The sequence below is a fragment of the Protopterus annectens genome, chromosome 1.part0 (genome assembly GCF_019279795.1).
Source record: "Protopterus annectens isolate FY-2018-M chromosome 1.part0, PAN1.0, whole genome shotgun sequence".
NCBI lineage: Eukaryota > Metazoa > Chordata > Ceratodontiformes > Protopteridae > Protopterus > Protopterus annectens.
This window is the reverse complement of record NC_056725.1, coordinates 1,943,907,122-1,943,927,100: the sequence shown is the minus strand read 5'-3', so window position 1 is coordinate 1,943,927,100 and position 19,979 is coordinate 1,943,907,122. Positions and strand designations below refer to the sequence as shown.

General features: G+C 37.2%; 1 protein-coding gene across 11 annotated transcripts in view; it reads left to right on the top strand.

Annotated features, from left to right (window-relative positions):
• The window catches only part of MYT1L (myelin transcription factor 1 like), a 2,965,652-nt gene that overhangs the window by 1,985,986 nt on the left and 959,687 nt on the right, over positions 1-19,979 (top strand). The window lies entirely within an intron of this gene.

The following is a 19,979-nucleotide window of genomic DNA, read 5'->3' as shown; positions in this document are numbered from 1 at the left end:
GATAGGGAACAAGAAATTCATCCCTGGTTTGGCACCTATGTCTCTAATGGACACAGGCATCCTGTAAATAATTCATCTCCCAGGCCCCCTGCTTGTAAATGTTTCATATCCCAAACCCCTGCTCACATTTATCAAGGATATCAGAACTTGTCAGAGATTTAGGATGCATGGCCAGGCTTAAAAAGGTCCTTGTGGTCATTAGCCTAGTAAACACCTATGAATCCATCGGGTGACAAAGGGGTCTAGCCCAAGTTTATTTAGCTTTTCTCCTATTCTTGAGTGGGGGATTATGTCAAAAGCTTTGGTCAGATTGAGGTAAGTGGTGTGTGCCATTATTCCTTTATCCACTGTTTTGGTGACCTTTTCATAAAAGTCCACCAAGTTGCATAAGCATGAACTGCCCTTGATGAATACACACTGAGACAAGTCCAGTATTTGGTGGTTCCATATGTCCTTATTCATTAGTTCCTTAGTAAGTTTTTCCATAGCTTTGCATATGAGGCCGGTCAGGCTTACATCTATAGTTGCCTGGGTCAGTAGAAGGTCCTTACTTATGCAGGGAAATGGCTGTGGTTATCTGCCATTTACTTGCTACCAAACCTTTATGGAGGCTGAAGTTGAACAGTGCTTTGGGGGGGGGGGGGTGACTAAATCTTGCTTCATGCTATTTAAGATGCATCCAGGGATATTGTCAGGATCAATTGATTCAGTATGTTTAGTTTTTTGATAGTGTTTTTAGGACATAGTCTTATGTGATAGTTGGAGGTAAGCCAGTTTCAGGTATAGCTTGATGAACAGATGGAGGGGGAGAGAGGGATAAAGTTAGAGTTGAACTTATCAGCAAGTAGGTTGGCTATATTTTCAGCATCAGTATAGGTAACATTGTTCACCATCAGCTCAGTGCAATACTGTATTGTGCTTTTGAGATTGAGAACATAACTAAAACAAGTCCTTGTGAGTGTCTTTGGTTTGTGTAGCTGTTATATCCTCAGACTTGGCTATATTAAGCTCCTGGCCTGTTTGTTTATTTCAGTGATGAGGGCTCTAGCATTCTGGGAACTACTTGTTTAACTGTTGGTCAAAGTCTTCTTTTATTGTAAAGCTTGTTGATATTATGGCTCCATCCACCATGTAGGCATAATGTGGCCCCTTTGTCAGCCAAGGACTGTGTGGGCATCATGTGGCTCCTTTGACAGCCAAGGCTAGGCATTGCACTTAGTAGGCCAACAGGAGAAAAGGAATGGCCTAGAACAACAATCCAGTGGGTCATCCCTGCAATAAAGTTGGATGAACATTAGCTGTGATCATGAGTGTGCCCATTTATAGTTATGGAGAGTGAACAAAACAACCCCTAGCAAGTACGGCAAGTGCAAAGACCCAAAAAGAATCAAATCATAGTCAAAATAAGCAGGCCAGCACAATATAGTGTGAAAAGCAAATTAATTTAATTCACCATTGGGGTAATATACAGAAATTACCCTGCAAACAATACCAATCAGACCGGTTTTGGCTGCAATAGGCTTTCTCAGTGTTAAAAATATATTCCATCACAACACCATGCCCTGTTATATACATCCTGGTTAAACACAAAAATCTACATTCACTGGATAATTATAATTGCTCATTCAATCCAGGTGGGAACAACCCATCCAATTTGATAATTCACTTTTTTCTTTGTTATTTAATATGGAATGACACCCAGTTTTATTAATCCTATCCCCTACTATCCTGTCAGTGATAGTAAATCTAAAACATGCAGTAGTGTGTATAAGTGAATGTTTATATAAAGCATTGGACTGCCTTTTATTTCTGGTGTCACTGAAATGTTCCGTCATGTGTAACCGTAATGGTCGAGAGGTCTGCCCAATATAAAACACTGAACATGAGCAGGTAGCAAGATAAATGATCCAGTCGGTACTGCAATTGGCCAAAAATGTAATATCAAATACCAGAGCCGTATTTTTACTGGAAAAGTGTTTGGACTTAACTACACTTGTACAATGTGTGCAGTGACCACACAGAACACAGCCATATAATGGTTCCCCTGTAATTGTTTGTTGTTGTTTGGGTCTGATGGATTCATCCCATTGTTTATAATCTATAAAATGGGAGCCCATTGTTTTGCCCCTATGAAAAGAAAATGAGCATTTGGAACTAAGAATGTCAGACAATCTATGATCAGCCATCAGTATATTCCAATGACGATTGACAATATCCATAAGAATATTGGTATTGCGACCATATGTAGTAACCAGCCAAATCTCAGTATCCCCCGACTGTTTTGATTCCTGATATACCAACAACTCATTCCTATCTTTGGCAGAAGCGCAATTGCTAGCAGAGAGAACACTTCCATGTTTGTAACCCCTAGATCTAAATCTTCTAACAAGGTCCTCCCTATAATATTCATAAGTGTCCGAACTAGAACATATTCTTTTCATAAGAAGAAACTGTGATTTAGGTATATTGCTTATGAAATGCTGAGGGTGGAAACTGGTGGCATGTAATAATGAATTGTATTGAGGGTATTTACGGTATACTCAACTATCCAAAGTGTTATCAGTATTCCTGGTAATCAAAACATCCAGGAAAGTGATCTTCTGGAGATGGTAATTTACCATAAATTGAATACCCCACTTATTACTGTTTAAATATTGTACAAATTCCAATAAGTATTCACTATCAGCCCTCCAGACCATCCAACAATCATGTAAATACCGTCTCCATATGTCTATCCTGTCCAACTATATATCATGGCTGGGGTCATAAATCATTTGTTCCATCAAAAAGGCCATAAATAAATCCACATAAATGGGAGCAAAAGATGCTCCCCTCGCGGTACCTTGTACCTGCCAAAAGCATTTACCATGGTAATTAAAGGTGTTTTTAGTGAGCACATGTTCTGACAAACAAACTAGGAAAGTGTTGAACCCAGGTGGATATAGCTCCCCCTTATCCAACCAGTGTTGTAAAGCCTGTAAACCTGCCCAATGGGGGATATTACTATATAGTGCTGCCATATCCAGGATGTATAAAAGCCACCCAGGCTCCAATAGCATATCTGGAATAATCTGTTGGAATTGTGTTTTATCTTGTATCTGTGATCTAACCCACCTCAACAAAGGTTTGAGATATTTAGTCAGAAATTGAGAAAGGGGTTCAGTCAGAGAACTCCTGCCAGAAACAATCGGCCTGCTGGGTGGATTATGTAAATCCTTGTGAATTTTTGGTAGTAAATATAAATATTGATTTTTTAGGATCCGACACTGTAAGATGATATAGATCTGAGTCTGTAATGATCCCTTCCTCCCTGGCATCTGAAAGAAAATTATCTATTTGTTGTTTAAATCTAGGAGTGGGATCTGAGGGCATATGCATATAATATTGACCATCCTTCAATTGTCTTTGAGCTTCATTATGATACATAGCCCAAACCATAACCACCACAGCTCCACCCTTGCCTGCCGGTAGAATAACCAAATTTTTGTTATTTTTGAGATTCATAACCAACTGCTGTTCAACCTTTGAGAGATTATGGGGCAAAATCTGAGATTCTCTGGTATGAAATTGTAGATCTTTGAGCACACTAGTCTGAAACATAGAGACATGTTGATACACTGGGGACATAAAAGTAGATTTGTGAAATTTGAATGCATGTGTATTTTCATTTGATGATTCAGAATCAAAATATAGTATGGGATTCAGAAGCCGACAAAAGGAGATAACATTCTCAGCATTAGTTATCTCTGTACCATAATTTTCAAAAGGGTCTTCTATACCTTAAGAAGCCCAGAACCTCTAACAGTGGAACATCAGGGGATGAATCATCTTCTGCCACAGATATGGATATGGACCATGCCTCTAAGTCCCCCATTTCCAAAAGAAGGAATTTGGATAACCCTTTAAGGTTAGACCATGCAGGGGAGGTAGGAAACACAAGGTGGGTAAGCGATGTCAAGACTCTTTTGAAAATGATGGTACAGAGATAAGTGGTACTGAGAATGCGCTTAATATATCATCTACATCTCTTTCTGAGGTTGAATTAAAACTCTTAAATAAAGGTTTGAATTTTGTACTGTTTTTTTTTGTTCAAGAGGATTCTTTGGCTGAAGCTGTTATCTATTTTTGTCAGCTTCTGAATCTCAGACTATATATTTGACAAACTGAGTCGGCACTTTGCAGTATTCACTCTCTGTGACCTGCTCACAGTGCCTGTGTTACAGCTATGTACAGCATTATTGCACGTGTGAACGTGGACGTGAAGAGCATCAGGCAAGCAAACACACTGTGCCTCTCTCATCACTCACGTAGTGTGGCTACTTCAATAGTGTGATTCCTATCACTGATGTGGCCTTGATAATTTCTTATGCAAGCCTTTATCCAGCATATGCTAGGTGTAATGTGTAGCTATGTAGTCTTTGGCCAGTATCTGGCCCTTCTCACCATGGGGTTTGAGCTACTTAAAGCAGCACTACAGCATTACAGATCTTTCTGATGCCCTCTCTTATTTTTAAAACTGAAAGCAGACAATGTGCACAGAGCTTAACTAATAAGACGTTATCAAAACATTTTGTTCTGAACATTTTTGAAGGATATCAACAAGTATTACACAGATACTGCACTATCTAGGTAAGGTGACTACAAGCATTTCATTGATACAGTATATCTAGAAAATGTCAAATACAGGTCATAATAGTCATTTTCAATTCAAGAAACACAATTTTTCCAAAACTTTCTTGTTAAATATATATGTTGTTTGTTTTTCTTTTTCACTCTTAACAAACATAAAGTCTCTCATAAACTTACATAGTGGTATCATAACATTGTCCAGTTGGCATTCTTTGAGCATGGCATGTAGCTTTCTTCCAGGAATGTAGCTTGAACATCTGGGGGAGATCATAATTATCCCTCATTTTTATAAAGATGTTGGTGCACTTTATGTAAATAGCGCAATGTTATTTTTTTTCTGACAGCTGCCTGCATCTTAGGAGTAGATTAAGGAAATCTATAGTTTGGCTTTAATTACACTGTGCAAGATTTTTTTCTTGTTGTTGTTTTATATCCAGATAATATATATTTACAGTAAAACATTCAAGCTCTGTATTGTCTGACTGAACTTTATGTGCAGCAATAGCATAGTGCATGTCCAGGAATATACATTTTTTAAATATGTCTTTCTTTTCACTCTCACCCATGTGGAAATGCACACACACATATGCACAGATATGCATGCATGCACGTATACAGACACAACACTCACAGTTTTATAAACCATAGTCATTGTTATCTACTGCAAAGAGTGCAGACATCTGACAGAATGCAATATATTAACATAGAAAGCCAGTGAATATAATTGCCTATTACTGCTTGCACTGCAAAATAACTTTGCAGAGCAGACTGAAGCTTTCTGTTCCAGTTATTTTGATGAACCATTTATATGCTAAAAGGTTGTTATATATTTGTGTTCTTGAAATCTGCATGGGAGGTGCACATTTTTGTGAAAATCATGGATTAAGGGTGTAAAGCCACAATACTGCTTGTAATATTTGGTCCAGAAATCATAATACAACCACATATAAAAATATTCTCAGCTCCGGATTCATCAGTTTTGAAAAGAATTACACACAACTGAGAGTCTACAGTATAAAGGACAATGCAAGTAAAGCCATTTTATAGCTGGAATAAATGAGAGAAAAATGTGGTTAAGAAAGTGTTACAACAGCACTGTGGAAAATAATGAAGTCAGATGAATTTGAAGAGAAGGCGTGTGAGACCAATACCAGCAGCTGTTTGTCACATGTTCCTGCCATGCTAAGAGCTGTGATGCATTATTGATAAACCAGCAGGAGAGATATAATGCCAAGATAGTGCAGGAAAAAAAGAAGAAAGAATTAAGCCAAGTACTATTGTTCTTATCTGAAACATTTGCTGTAACTACAGGAAAACTGAAATTTTGTCAGATGAGCTTTTCTTTCTACTCGGTTATTACAGTGAGGAAGTTAAACGTAACTTTTGTAGCATTACAATTATCACCTAGCAAATGGAACTTCCTTGACAAAGCTTTGATGTTAGATGGGGAAAAACAACATGACTATATAGAGAAAAGAAGACGATATTTCAGGTCAAAAGCTGCATTTACAGGGAAAATGCAGAAGGAAATACCGAAAAAAAAAAGTGTTTAGAATTGTGGTAGACAGCTAATCAGTTTCACAGGCATCAGCTGGTTTTTATTGGTTCACTCATGTTCCATACAAAATATTTTGGAAGAAGCAAGGATTTAACTAAAACCTGAGGACGTGATATAGCTAAAGCAACAAAATGTAAACTATTATAAAAATAAAAGGAAGTGCAGCTTCTAATAGGAATATGGAAGTGAATGTGTCTTAGAGATCTGTGTGATGTTAGTAGTTTGAGGATTTAAAATATGTGAGCAGTTATTCTGCTTTTTAGTTCTGAAGCTAAGTCCATTTATGTTCATGTGGACGAAAGTGCTCAACCTTTAAATAACGTTTTCACATTTGAACCTGCATGTCCTGTGTTTTGTTCAGAGGCAGTTAGTTTGTTATTAGTTTTGTATTTTGCCTCTGTTCCACAGTTATTGGTGTTTGCCAGTAGGCACATTTTTTTACTAGTAGGTACTTTTTGTTTTTCAGTATTAAAAAGTATTAACATGCTTTTGGAATACTGGGAATACTAAAGTATTAAAACATTTGTTTTTATGTGCCAGAATGATGCAATCACACAGCAGCCAATATGGTTGCCTGAGACTACTCTGTTGTCAAGTTCTTTTCTCGGCTGGCATGCATTTAGTACAAAGTCTGTTGGCATGCATCAATTTTTGTCAGGTGTTTTAGTTTTTCCAAAGACATGTAGATGAACTGATATTCCTTCAGCTTGCCAGAAAGTATGTGTGTCCTATGTGTGTGTGTGTGTGTGTGTGTGTGTGTGTGTGTGTGTGTGTGTGTGTGTGTGTGTGTATGTTCATGCTTCCTGTAATCATGCAATAGACCAGAGTCCCATTTGAGTTTAGTCTCAGTGTCTTGGGCCCACTAAATTCTGAGATGGGTTCCTACTGCTGTGACTGTAAATTACAATAAGCAGGTAAGTAACAAATGACTGAATTTTTACATGCCTTAGAGATCTGTATTTACAATATGTGTAGCCTTTGTTGTTCATTTATTTTTTTGTTTAGTTATTTTGACAGGGAAGTAATCAATGTATTTGCCATGTCACTATATTTGATTGACCATTTATATAGAGCTGATTAACTTTGTAAGCTCTGCTATATATTTTAGGTGCCCTGAAAACCAATAAGTATTTGTTTTCTTTTATTATCATCTGCCTCATCTCCTTTTACATCAACCTGTTAAAAAAGTTTACATTGCATTCTGACACTTCATATCCTCCATATTCAGGCTGAAGGAAGGAGGCATCTAGCACTGAATTTTGCTTATCTCATTACCGCTGAGTGACGCCTCCAGGTGCTTCTGCAGTTGCATCCTACTGACACCTCTAGGAGTCAAATACTGCTTGTTCATATTTGCATCAGTAATTCCAAAACCATGCTATGTACAAGGTTTTAAAACATTTCATCTTTAAGCTTCCACAATGGCAAACTAAACTGCACTGATAGTTGACCTATCTAGTACTAGAACTTCTGCAAATGTCTGGTTATGAAGCTAGCACCTGAACTCTGTATGCACTTTCTTGACAAGGACTAATAACACCATTTGCCAGTATTATATAGTAGGGTATCATTAGTTATTTGCCTGCATTTCTTGTCTTTAGAGAGACTCAGTATGTAATCAGCCTGCTTGTTTTCAGAACTGGCCAGCAAATTTGCATAATTTGCATAAATAAAGGTACTGCTGCTACCCGACAGTCTTCTGACTCTAGAGGATTGATTACTCAGCCATGGTCAGCCTAGAAAGTTTAGGGTGGAGGCATAAACCTGGAAATGAACAGCACAGTAGCAAAAATGAAAAAAATGAAAACATAGATCTGGTGTAGGGACATTCAAATCAATCAGGGCAAGTAGATGTCTCCTGTGGGTGCCTCAAGCTGCATAGAGCCACAAGGGTTGTCAGGCGTCAAAAACAGATGAGCATTTTATCATGTTGCAAAAAATTGGAAATTTCTGAAAAAAATTGTAAAAGTGAAAAGTTTCCAAAACAGACACATACAACAGAAAGATAATTGTCTTTTTGTTTAATGATAGCATAGACTACAGGTAGATGCATGCAGTTTGCATCTATCTATATTGTGGATGGATGTTAGATGTTTAACTGTTTTGTTACAGGGCAGGATCTTCCAGGAGAAGTCTCGATTGATATGGCGAATATTTTGTTATGACCCTGAATTTAGTTTTTCCATAAGACATGTATGTAACTAACATGTGCTTATCTGTTACTGAACTGGATTTTCTGAGATACTGTAAATATGCAGTGAATGACATGGCATATATTTTTTGCAAGGAATGTCCTTTTTTATCTTATATACTCCATAATCAGACTTTCCAATATCAGCCTGGAGTGCGCAATGAGGCAAGTTGTTTGCCATGAGCACTTAATCCGTCAAGTTGCAGGACGGGATAAGATGACTATGCAATGTCTTTCTTTCGCCAGGTACCTGAGAAATGTTTTCAGTCATAATGACTTGCAGTACATTACATATTAGCCTGCGTGTACACATTCTAAGAATTCGAACTGTAAATGCAGTAGTATAAAACCCGATAAGCCCACAGTTTGTAACAGTATACAAATGGTTACAAGTCTTTGAGTACTGGCTGAAAGTTCAGAATGGTATTCTGATTGTATATTCTACACAAGCTTTAATAAGCACTCAGGCTCATCACTGCCCCCACGCCACCCACCCCCCATTCTCTCAGATGCTGGTGGTAATAGTCAGATTTAGGTAACCTAGGCCACAGTCAGACTTTCTTACTTCTGCTCCATGCTGGGCACATACAACATCTTTGGACCACTGATACATGGAGTGAGACATGGATAAAACAAATAAAATATTTAGTAATATAAGAATGAATGTTCACCAGTGTATAACATTTCATACATCCTTTATTCACTTTATGTGCTACTTGTATAACAATATTAGTTGTTGCCAGTTACCTTGAAATGCTAATTTCTTTCAAAGAAGAGGGGTTTCTGGTATAAGTTCTTTATAATTTAAGTAATAGACTTGTTTTCATTTTATCTATATATCTGCATTGTCTTTTGTACAGATTGTGTATAAAACTAGCAAAGAAAAAAATCTCACTACTGAATGCAAAACCATCAGTACTAAAATGCTGTAACATGTCATACAAGAAGCATACATGAAGTGTGTTCTTTCTTTCATAGCATGACATTTTATTAATAAGGAACATCTTAATGGGAAAATGCATTTAATAAAAACTATAATGTTGTTCTTCTTTCAGCTTTTCCTGGTTAGGGGTCGCCACAGCGGAACTCCGGTCCGCTAATGATTGGCAGTAGATTTTTACTGTGCCGAGGTGCCAGCTCAACGCCTAACCTTCAATGAAGGCACGCCCATTCACGCATGTCTTTCAAACGCCACTCGACCATGGGGAGGACATGCAGACTCCCACAAAAGGAGCTCCAGCCGAGAATCGAACGGGAGAACCACACTATTTTCATACATTTATTTGTTAACCAGACCCATATCATCCAAGACCTAGCCTACAAAGTCAAGGCTAAAAACAATATAAATAGTTTGTCTTAGCTAATCAACCAGCATTATTTCGGGAAATGGGAGGAAACCATCGCACCCAAAGAAAACCCAAACATAAACTCAATGCTTTGACCAGAAATAAAAAAAAATGAATGGCAGACCGTGCAGCTACAAGGTAAACCTCTTACCACTAAGCTCTATGCTGCCCTACTAAAACTGAAATGAAGACTTTTTTATGTATTTCAAGCACGTACATCCTCTGCATAAAAGACAATCAGGAAAAGTACACAGTGTTATCTTAACTTTAACATGAAGTAAGTCTTGAAATGTCTGCACACAGTGCAGCAGGCCTGTGCAGTGGTTTGTGACTGACACTTTAATGTTCATATGACTTGTTGGGTCTATATCAGATTGTAGAATGCTGACAACTTCGAACTTGAAAGTTTGAAGTCTAAAAACGTTGAATGTCAAAAAAAACACTCAAAACTCAAAACAAAAAAAAACGCTCTATGCAGGGGGGCAAGCCACCTTGCACACCCACATCCCCCACTACTTAAATATACCAACTCTGAGATCACACTACAGTGCAGTAAAGGGAAATCTTCCCTTCTCACACTCTATGGTGATCTCCGTTATATGGTTCAACGTTTTTACACTTCGAACTTTCAAGTTCGAAGTTTAGTGCCTCGAACTTGTCAGCATTTGACATTATGATATAAGCCTGACTTGTTAACAAGTAAGCCACCACCACATGACTGCTTGCAATTTGCCAGCTTTGAACAATCCTGTATATATTTACATTGTAAACTAAGTTCTGGTCTTGGTTTGGAAACTGTTAAATGCAAATGAAGAGGAGCATTTCTGTTGATGTATTTCACAAATTGAAACATCTTCCATTTGTTCTCTGTAACAAATATTAACTTAATGTCTAGATATTTTAGTGTTATCAACAAACAGAGAAGTCATTAATTTCCAAAGAATATATTGTGTTTTTAATAAAACGGTCAGTATATTCATGCTGTTTTCAGTGATCCATCTGGTCTTACCCTCACTATTCAGCTGTGATCATAATAACATTCTTTAGATGTTCAACAGCTAACAACAGTATTAATGCATTTCAGTATTTTTTAGTTACCTGTTTGCATTTGACATGACTGGAATTACAGTCCTCTATAAATGTGATTCATCTCCACTGTTTACACATAAACACATTAATTTCCAGTTGTATAGTATACATAAACTAAAGTGCCTGCTATGAGTATGCATAAATATATAAAGTCTATGTATAAATAAATGTAGAGACTGCTAGAGATAGACACATGTATAGGAAATAAACAGAATGATAAATAAATGATAGACAGAGAGACAAATGATTGATGGATAAAAAGACAAGTAGACCAACAACATACAATTAGAAAGTAATATAAATAGCGCTTCCATGTATCTTTGCATTCCTAAAAGATTCTCCCTTTTTCCTCATAACCCATTCATTGAATCACAGTCAGTCAGTGGGTTATGTGATCTGAAGGGGGTTTCATTGGTTATGGTACTTATGGCTTTTAGTCTGAAGGTGATATCTAACACTAGCTCTACACCTTTGTTGTTAATTGGGTGATCTTGTTGATGCACCCTTTTCCATTCATTTTTTTTTTCATCCCCCTTTCCTTCCCCCCCCCTCCTTCCCCTTCCCCCCTCCCCTCCCTCCCCTCTCCTTAGTTTTTTCCCCCCTTTTTTCCACACCTTGGTTTACATTTTTTGGGTTTTGATTCCCAAACATGCACCTTTGATGTGGCTTTCATGCCAGGGATACATACACTTATTATTTTCACATTTTGAGAAATACATTAACTATGTTGCTTCTGTTCTTTATGATGAGGATTAGACTTTAATATATTAGGGATAGATGGCTCCATTACTAGGCTACAATGTGGGTATACTTCTTGTATTTCCCTTCTCCACTTTACTTTGAATTGGGTTTATCGTTTTAGAAGTGTTAGTAAGTTTAAGGCTTATGAAATAAGCAACAGTGAGTGCTTCTTCTACTTATATCGGAATTGGTTTTTTAGAAAATATTTTTTACATGCTAACTATATAGTCAGTTTATTTTAACTATTGATTTAAATAATATTTTGTGATGTCATATTTGTTTTTTGTATGTTATGTTTACTCAAACGTGATCATTTTAAATGCACTCAGGCCTCGCTGAGTAATTACGAATTGCTTGTTTTGTAATTATTAGTTGTTAATTGGGGCGTTTGCTACTATATAAGTAGTTGAATCAATTCTGTACATTACAACCTGATGAAGCGCACTTGTTTGGGTGCGTGAAAGCGCTTGTTCTCCTTTTTATTAAATCATCGTTTTACTCATCGTGGTGGTTCCAGTGATTTGTGTTCATATTCCTGCTGTTTGTTTTTCGCTGGATACCTTTGGATGGTCGTACTGGGTTTGGTGCTATTAGTTTTTGCCTTCTTGTTGTTTTTTGTCCTGGTTGACCGACACGCGATGGATACATTGAATATTGAACTTGACTATGTCCCTGAAAGTGCTGGTGATACCAACAAGTGGAATGAGTTGTTCCATCAACAGGAAAATTCTCTCCTGAACTTCAATGTTAAAGGTAGTGTTTTGTCAGCCCCTACCACTAACACCGAAAACCTACAAGAATTCTATGGGGCACTAAGGACTTTGGAGAACGATCTCTATAAGCTTTATAGGCTTATTTGGCAGAGGAAGCATCTGGAGGCGTGCCTGCATTTCAAGGTTATTCCTCGAGGCATGCGCGTCCTCTGCATGCCGAGCTATGGAGAGGCTCATCCGGAGCTCCTACGGAAGTGGCAGCAGTTAAACATCGACCTTGGCAATAATTACATCAAGTTACTCATCAACTATTTCCAGCCCATAGAGAATGAACTTGTTTCTAAAGTTGAAGGTGAGCATAAGAGCATAGTTTCGATATTTAAAAGTGACTTTTGTATGTCCAAACTCAATAATATGCTGAAGCAATTAATGTTTTATAGCAGTAAACTGGAACAGACTAAGCTTAGGAAGCTTAAACGGGACTGCATTGATTTTCAATCCGGCCACATCTTTATGTGGCCGCGGTTCAATGAAACTGTTGCTTCAGGAGAACCTAGTGAACATCTTAATTTGGTTCAGAATAGCACGACCAGTACGACCAATGAGCTTGATTCTGTTGATAATGCTTCCAACAGTACTGTTTCTGCTTCTGCTCAGTCGGAAGTGGATGTAGCTTTGTCTACTTCTTCTATACCCTGTAACCAGCAGGGATTCAAAGAGATAATACTAACTGGAACGAGACCGAAGGATGGTAATAACCATTTGGGTACTGCCCCTGGAACGACGGCTACTTTAAACTTCCCGCTGCCCTACAAGCACCGAGCGCAAACGCGCTCGACAAGCAGAGGAAGGGGAAAGCGAAAGATATCGGGCGAGAACCGAGAAGTCAGGAAGAAGAAATATTAAATACTTTATTTTTTAACATGTCATCTCGTGTTCTGACTGAAGTGGAGTGTTCTGTATTAAATAAGGGACTCTCCTTCATTCCCTCTCGAGGGAGTGAGTTGTCTGACACCCTCATTACCCTTCGTAAGTTCACAAGGAAAATAGCTCTCAAACTGCTGTTTAAAGACTCTGCTAAAGATATTTATACTAGCACAGCATTGAAAAGAAAGAGCACTTTTGTGCCGCCTTTACCTAGCTCAGTTGAATGTTTTCAACGAGCATGTGAACATGATTTTTATCTTTATTACAAAGAAAAGAAGCATAAGAGACTATTTATCAATATGAATGCTGCTCAGAGACATAGCCTTGACTCCTTACGCAATGATGAAAATTTGGTTTTTAGACCAGTTGATAAAGGAGGGGGTGTTGCAATCATGGATGCTGAATTTTATAACTGTTTAATGAATGAGATGTTAGATGATAATGTGGCCTATTCCCGTATTTCTAAGAACGAAGTGACTTCAATTATCAGAAATGTACATGACACCTTGTATGATTTTCTAATGTCTAGATGCATTGATAAAAGTTTGTACGAATATTTAGTCATTGAGGCACCTTTGATTCCTATAATTAAAGGGCTCCCTAAGGTACATAAAGGGGTTTATCCTCCCTTGAACCCATTGTATCTGGGAAACTTTGGGTTACTGAACATATTTCACAATATGTACAATCCAAACTAGGCCCATTGGTGGGGGCTATACCCACTATACTAAAGAACTCAGTTATGTTACTGGAGGACCTGAAGGATTCTTCCTTGCTTGATAGCCTAAAGCCTGATACCTTGATGGTCACGATGGACATAAAGAGTCTATTTACATGTATACCAAATGAATTTGGCATTGAGGCAACTAGGAGTTACCTATCTCAATGTGCCAGTTTGAATAACAATGACCAACTGACCATCTGTACCCTGCTAGACCTAATATTAAATAACAACATCTTTATGTTTCAAGATAGAACATATAGGCAAACATGGGGAGTAGCCATGGGCACCCCATGCGCCAATGCCTATGCTAATCTAGTGATCCATCAGTGGGAAAAGATGTACATTTTTGGAGATGAGAGGTTTATAAAAAATGTTATTCTATTTCAGGCGATTCGTTGATGATATACTCCTCTTTTGGAATGGTAGCTACGAATCCCTGGATGACTTTGTTAAATATATGGGGTCAACCACGTCCTTTTTGGAATTCACATATGAGTATTCCTTCACCAATGTTAACTATCTCGATGTTACCATTACTAAGAGTGTAACAAATGAAATTATAACCTCACTGTATAGAAAACCCTGTTGGAGGAATGGCATACTTCATTATGAAAGTATGCATCCGAGATATATCTTTCCTAATGTAATAAAAAATCAGATGGCCAGGATTATCAGGTTATGTAACAATGCTGGGGATAGAGACTCCTTATTAGAATTTCAGGCCAAATGCTTTGTGGATAGGGGCTACCCTACTCAATTAGCTATGAGCCATACTAACCATGCTGTCCCCACCAAGGGGTTGGAGACAAAAAGTTACTCTTATAGTTGCTCAACTAGGGCTACTAAGAACAATGTACAATATGACCTCAAATATACTAACGATGTAAAATATATTAAGGACATATTATGTAAGAATTGGAAGTTGCTCAGTATGAACAGAGATTTATTATATTTTGTAGGGGAGAGACCTAGTTTTAGATACAGCAACTGTTTAAATCTGAAAAGGTTGTTGTGTAAAGAAAAAGTTAAGATTGTATCCACCGATATAAGAATGAACATAAAACAGGGAACCTTTCCCTGTAGAAAGTGTCGTATCTGTAAGTTCATTACCAGTGACCAAAAGTATGAGAATGCAGAGCTAAATACGCTGTTCAGCCCGAATTTTTATGCCACCTGTGACACCTCCAATGTGGTGTATTTGGCAACCTGTGAAGGTTGTGAAGCCTATTATGTGGGGATGACGACACGTAGACTCAAGGATTGGGTCTATAACCACGTATATGATATAAGGAAGGCTAACACCAACAATGTCCTAGCTAGACATTGTCAATTGTTTCCAAAGCACGTGTTTAAGTTTAGAGTGTTACAGATCTTATATCCAAACAGGAGGGAAGGTGATGCATTAGGAACCCTTGAGCTAAATGAACTCAAATGGATTCTAATCCTTAGAGCACATGTTGAGCCTGGCCTTAATTCGACCGTTAGCATTAGACCAGCACTCCTGTGATCAACCGTTTTGCCCCCACGGTTTCACCCTTCCTCAAAGGAACCCCTGGGTTATGTGATCTGAAGGGGGTTTCATTGGTTATGGTACTTATGGCTTTTAGTCTGAAGGTGATATCTAACACTAGCTCTACACCTTTGTTGTTAATTGGGTGATCTTGTTGATGCACCCTTTTCCATTCATTTTTTCATCTCCCTTTCCTCCCCCCCCCCTTCCCCTTCCCCCTCTCCTTCCCCTTCCCCCTCTCCTTAGTTTTTTCCCCCCTTTTTCTTTCCTTTTTTCCACACCTTGGTTTACATTTTTTGGGTTTTGATTCCCAAACGTGCACCTTTGATGTGGCTTTCATGCCAGGATACATACACTTATTATTTTTACATTTTGAGAAATACATTAACTATGTTGCTTCTGTTCTTTATGATGAGGATTAGACTTTAATATATTAGGGATAGATGGCTCCATTACTAGGCTACAATGTGGGTATACTTCTTGTATTTCCCTTCTCCACTTTACTTTGAATTGGGTTTATCGTTTTAGAAGTGTTAGTAAGTTTAAGGCTTATGAAATAAGCAACAGTGAGTGCTTCTTCTACTTATATCGGAATTGGTTTTTTAGAAAATATTTTTTACATGCTAACTATATAGTCAGTTTATTTTAACTATTGATTTAAATAATATTTTGTGATGTCATATTTGTTTTTTGTATGTTATGTTTACTCAAACGTGATCATTTTAAATGCACTCAGGCCTCGCTGAGTAATTACGAATTGCTTGTTTTGTAATTATTAGTTGTTAATTGGGGCGTTTGCTACTATATAAGTAGTTGAATCAATTCTGTACATTACAACCTGATGAAGCGCACTTGTTTGGGTGCGTGAAAGCGCTTGTTCTCCCTTTTTATTAAATTATCGTTTTACTCATCGTGGTGGTTCCAGTGATTTGTATTCAAATAAACAGAATGATAAATAAATGATAGACAGAGAGACAAATGATTGATGGATAAAAAGACAAGTAGACCAACAACATACAATTAGAAAGTAATATAAATAGCGCTTCCATGTATCTTTGCATTCCTAAAAGATTCTCCCTTTTTCCTCATAACCCATTCATTGAATCACAGTCAGTCAGTGGTGTGTCATCTTGATATCATATTTTTCAGAGAGGCATCTGACTGGTCAAGTCATGATGACAAAAGAAAACTTCCTGCAGATAAAGGGATTTTATGTAATAACAATTGCTAACAGTTTGCCCAGGAATATACAACATTGAATTTAGTGCATGGGAATGTATGTATAGTTCACCATCAAGAGATTGATCATTCATTTATTTTAAATGTTTGTCAGGTGTGCCAAATATGTATTATATTAAATGCAAGGGATGGTGGGGCTACATGTGATTTTGGGGATTGTGGGTAGGACTGTATGTTGGGGAGGCACTCATTTTTGTGTGGCAGGTCAAGTTTACATAAGAGGGTAGTTCATTGGAGTATTTGTAGGAGTGTTAAGAGTTATGTGATATACATGTTGTTTAAGTGTGTGTGTGTGTGTGTGTGTGTGTGTGTCTTAATGCATGTTTTCTATGTCTATATGTCTTAATGCATGTGTTCTGTGTCTGAAATGTTGTGTGTAGAGGTACTGTTACGAGAAATGTTTTTCTAAGTTCAGTTGTAGGGCTGGTGTATGGTCAAGGGTAGATAAGGTCAACATGATTTAGTAAGGTAGAACAGAGGTGCTCTACTAAACTCATTAGATACAGCTTTGACACCACCACTGTTACATGCATTAAAAAGGTACCTAATTGATAGAGCTTTCCCCATTTGTGCCCAAAGCACTACTTGTAACACATGTACTCAGAACAGTCATGTACCAAAAGGTTTTATGCCTGGTACCCTGCTTTTCTCCCTTTTTATAAATGACCTTACCAATGACCTCTAATTTATAGAATCTGTAAAAAAATCCTTCAGTCCTTCAAACCAATCTTCAAACAGCTTTTCTTTGAAACGAAAATGGATGATCAACAGCAAATTTATGATAAATCCTAAAAAAATCTTCTATCTTGGTCTTTGCTAACCCTTCTATGCTAACTAACCCACCTATTCTACTAATTAAAGACAGCAAATCAAACAACCAACAACATGCCTAGTGTTAGAAAGCAAAAAATACCTGGGCCTAACTCTAGATCCTACTGGTCCATTCACCAAATGTAAAGATTAAAGTAATAAAATTATCAGCCACCGGAAGCTGGGTGATGGGATGATGGGAGGTTGGTGTAATGGTTAAGGTGCTTACCTTAGCAACAAGGTGCAGAGTTTGATTCTCACATGGGGTAATTGACTAGTCTTAAAATGGCCCATCAGGGCAGTCCGCCTAATGCTAACCTATAACTTCAAGCTCTTTTAGAATGTATTACCTTTTCTATCCCAATTACTAATACAAACTGACTGAAAAGGATTGTGAATAAAATATGCAGATTTGTTCTCCTTGCGCCTAACTACACTCATCACTGTGTCCATCTCAAATGTCTTAACTGATTGGCAGTGTAGAGCAGAACCACCTTTCTTTTCTTTTCACTTAAAAATTATTGTACTGTATCGATGTTATTCATTAATAGCAAAACTGCCAATCAGAAATCAGCCTTACTCTCTTACAGACACTCATTATGACAATGCTCCTAAGTTCAGACCTACAACTGGGGAAAAGACATTAACTTAGGCTTGGACATCAACCTGAAATCTCCCCCTTGATGTAAAGAAGCAACAAACTGCCTGCTCTTACAATCGAATGAGTGGAAAGAGCATGATAGAAGTCAAATGTTCATATGTTAGGGCCACAGGTAATTTCATTACACTTCCATATAGGATTCCCATACTAACATTATTTTGCTACTCCAGTCAATTGCTGAATAATCTTCTGCTCAATGTTCAATTAATTGTAAATATTGTATATATTCTACTTGGATTTTATAATGATGTTTTCATATTTCATCTGCTTAAACATGTGTTTTTTTTTTCATTAAAAAACTTTGAATTATAAGCTAATTCATTGTATTTTTTTCTACTTCTGCACTGAGACTAGGTAATGGCTGATAAGGGGCAAGACCAGACCACCCTCCTGGTAATATATATATATATATATATATATATATATATATATATATATATATATATAATTTTTTTTCATATATGCATATATATTATATTGCATATATATATATATATATATATATATATATATATAAGCAGAGCAATTCTTCAAACATTCAGTTTATTGATGTTCTTAATGTCCACATAAGCAATCAAAAATGCCTTTGATTGCCGAATGTTGGCATTACTTTGTGGAAGGGTGTTTTACTGCAGGGAAAAGGACTCTGCCCTTTCCCTGCTCTTGTGCAATCACAGAGTTGGTATATATAAGTAGCATGGAGTCTGGGGGTTGCAGACCCCAGCATGGAGAATGCAGGAGATGCCTTGCCCTCCTGCAAAGGATGTAAAGAAAGAATATATATATATATTTTTTTTGGGGGGGTTGTGTTTTTTTTTTCAGTGTTTTAGGTTTTGACCTAAAATTTTCACTGCTGTGTATGGCTTACAGAGTTTGTCTTCCCATCAGCTGATGTGTATTTTTCCTCCCTGTACTGCCCATTTATCTACACTTCTCTTCCGTTTTGGAATGACTGCTCACTGCCTCTTTAATACATTTTTTCTTATTAATCATTTATCATTTATTTAGCAGAAAAGCAGTGATACCTGTAAACTGCTGTCTGCAAAGCATTGTTTAACAGCAAAAAGTGCAATGCATGGCTCAGAGTCAGACTCATTTCAAACCAGTGCCTAACTTGTTTCCACTGCCAGGAACTTCAGTTTAAACACGATATTGTTCAGGTATTCCATGGATGTTATTCTTTGAAGTCACAAATAAAGCAACAGTTTATACCAAGCTGTCTGTTTTATGAACTGTTCTTTATAGTTTTATTTTATGTTTGTTTTCCACGAGGTTGTTAGGAAATGCCATCAAAATAATAGATCAGCATAAAAGCAAAGTCACAGAGTGGCTTAACAAAAACACATTTAGCAACAATATAAAAATAGCAATTCCAGTTTTAGCTCATCTTCTTTGGAAATATTGCCAACAATTTCTGATTTTTGAATTGGTCTGTGACTTTCATTTTGTACCAGAGATAATTGTTTTCATTGCATTTCTTACTTTTGGTCTGATCCTAAAAAGGTCATGCAAAACAGTTGGCTGAAGAGCCATGAATCAAAAACCTGTTGAAATATATGGCATTATATATAGTTGAAATATATAGCATTCTATCTCTTCATTTAGTGGGCTTGCTAGGATTTACTTTTAAATGCTGTTAATTAAGATGACCTAAAATGGATGAATATTAACATAATCTGTTAGGCAGAGATTAAATACAGAGAATTTGTCCTCATATCATGACAGGTCTAAGCACTTCTTCTTTCTGGCATATTACTTAAGTACTAACATATCTCGCTTAATATTGTAGTAGGTTGAATAATCATTCACAGACTGCAGATTTTTATTTTACAAAATACTGT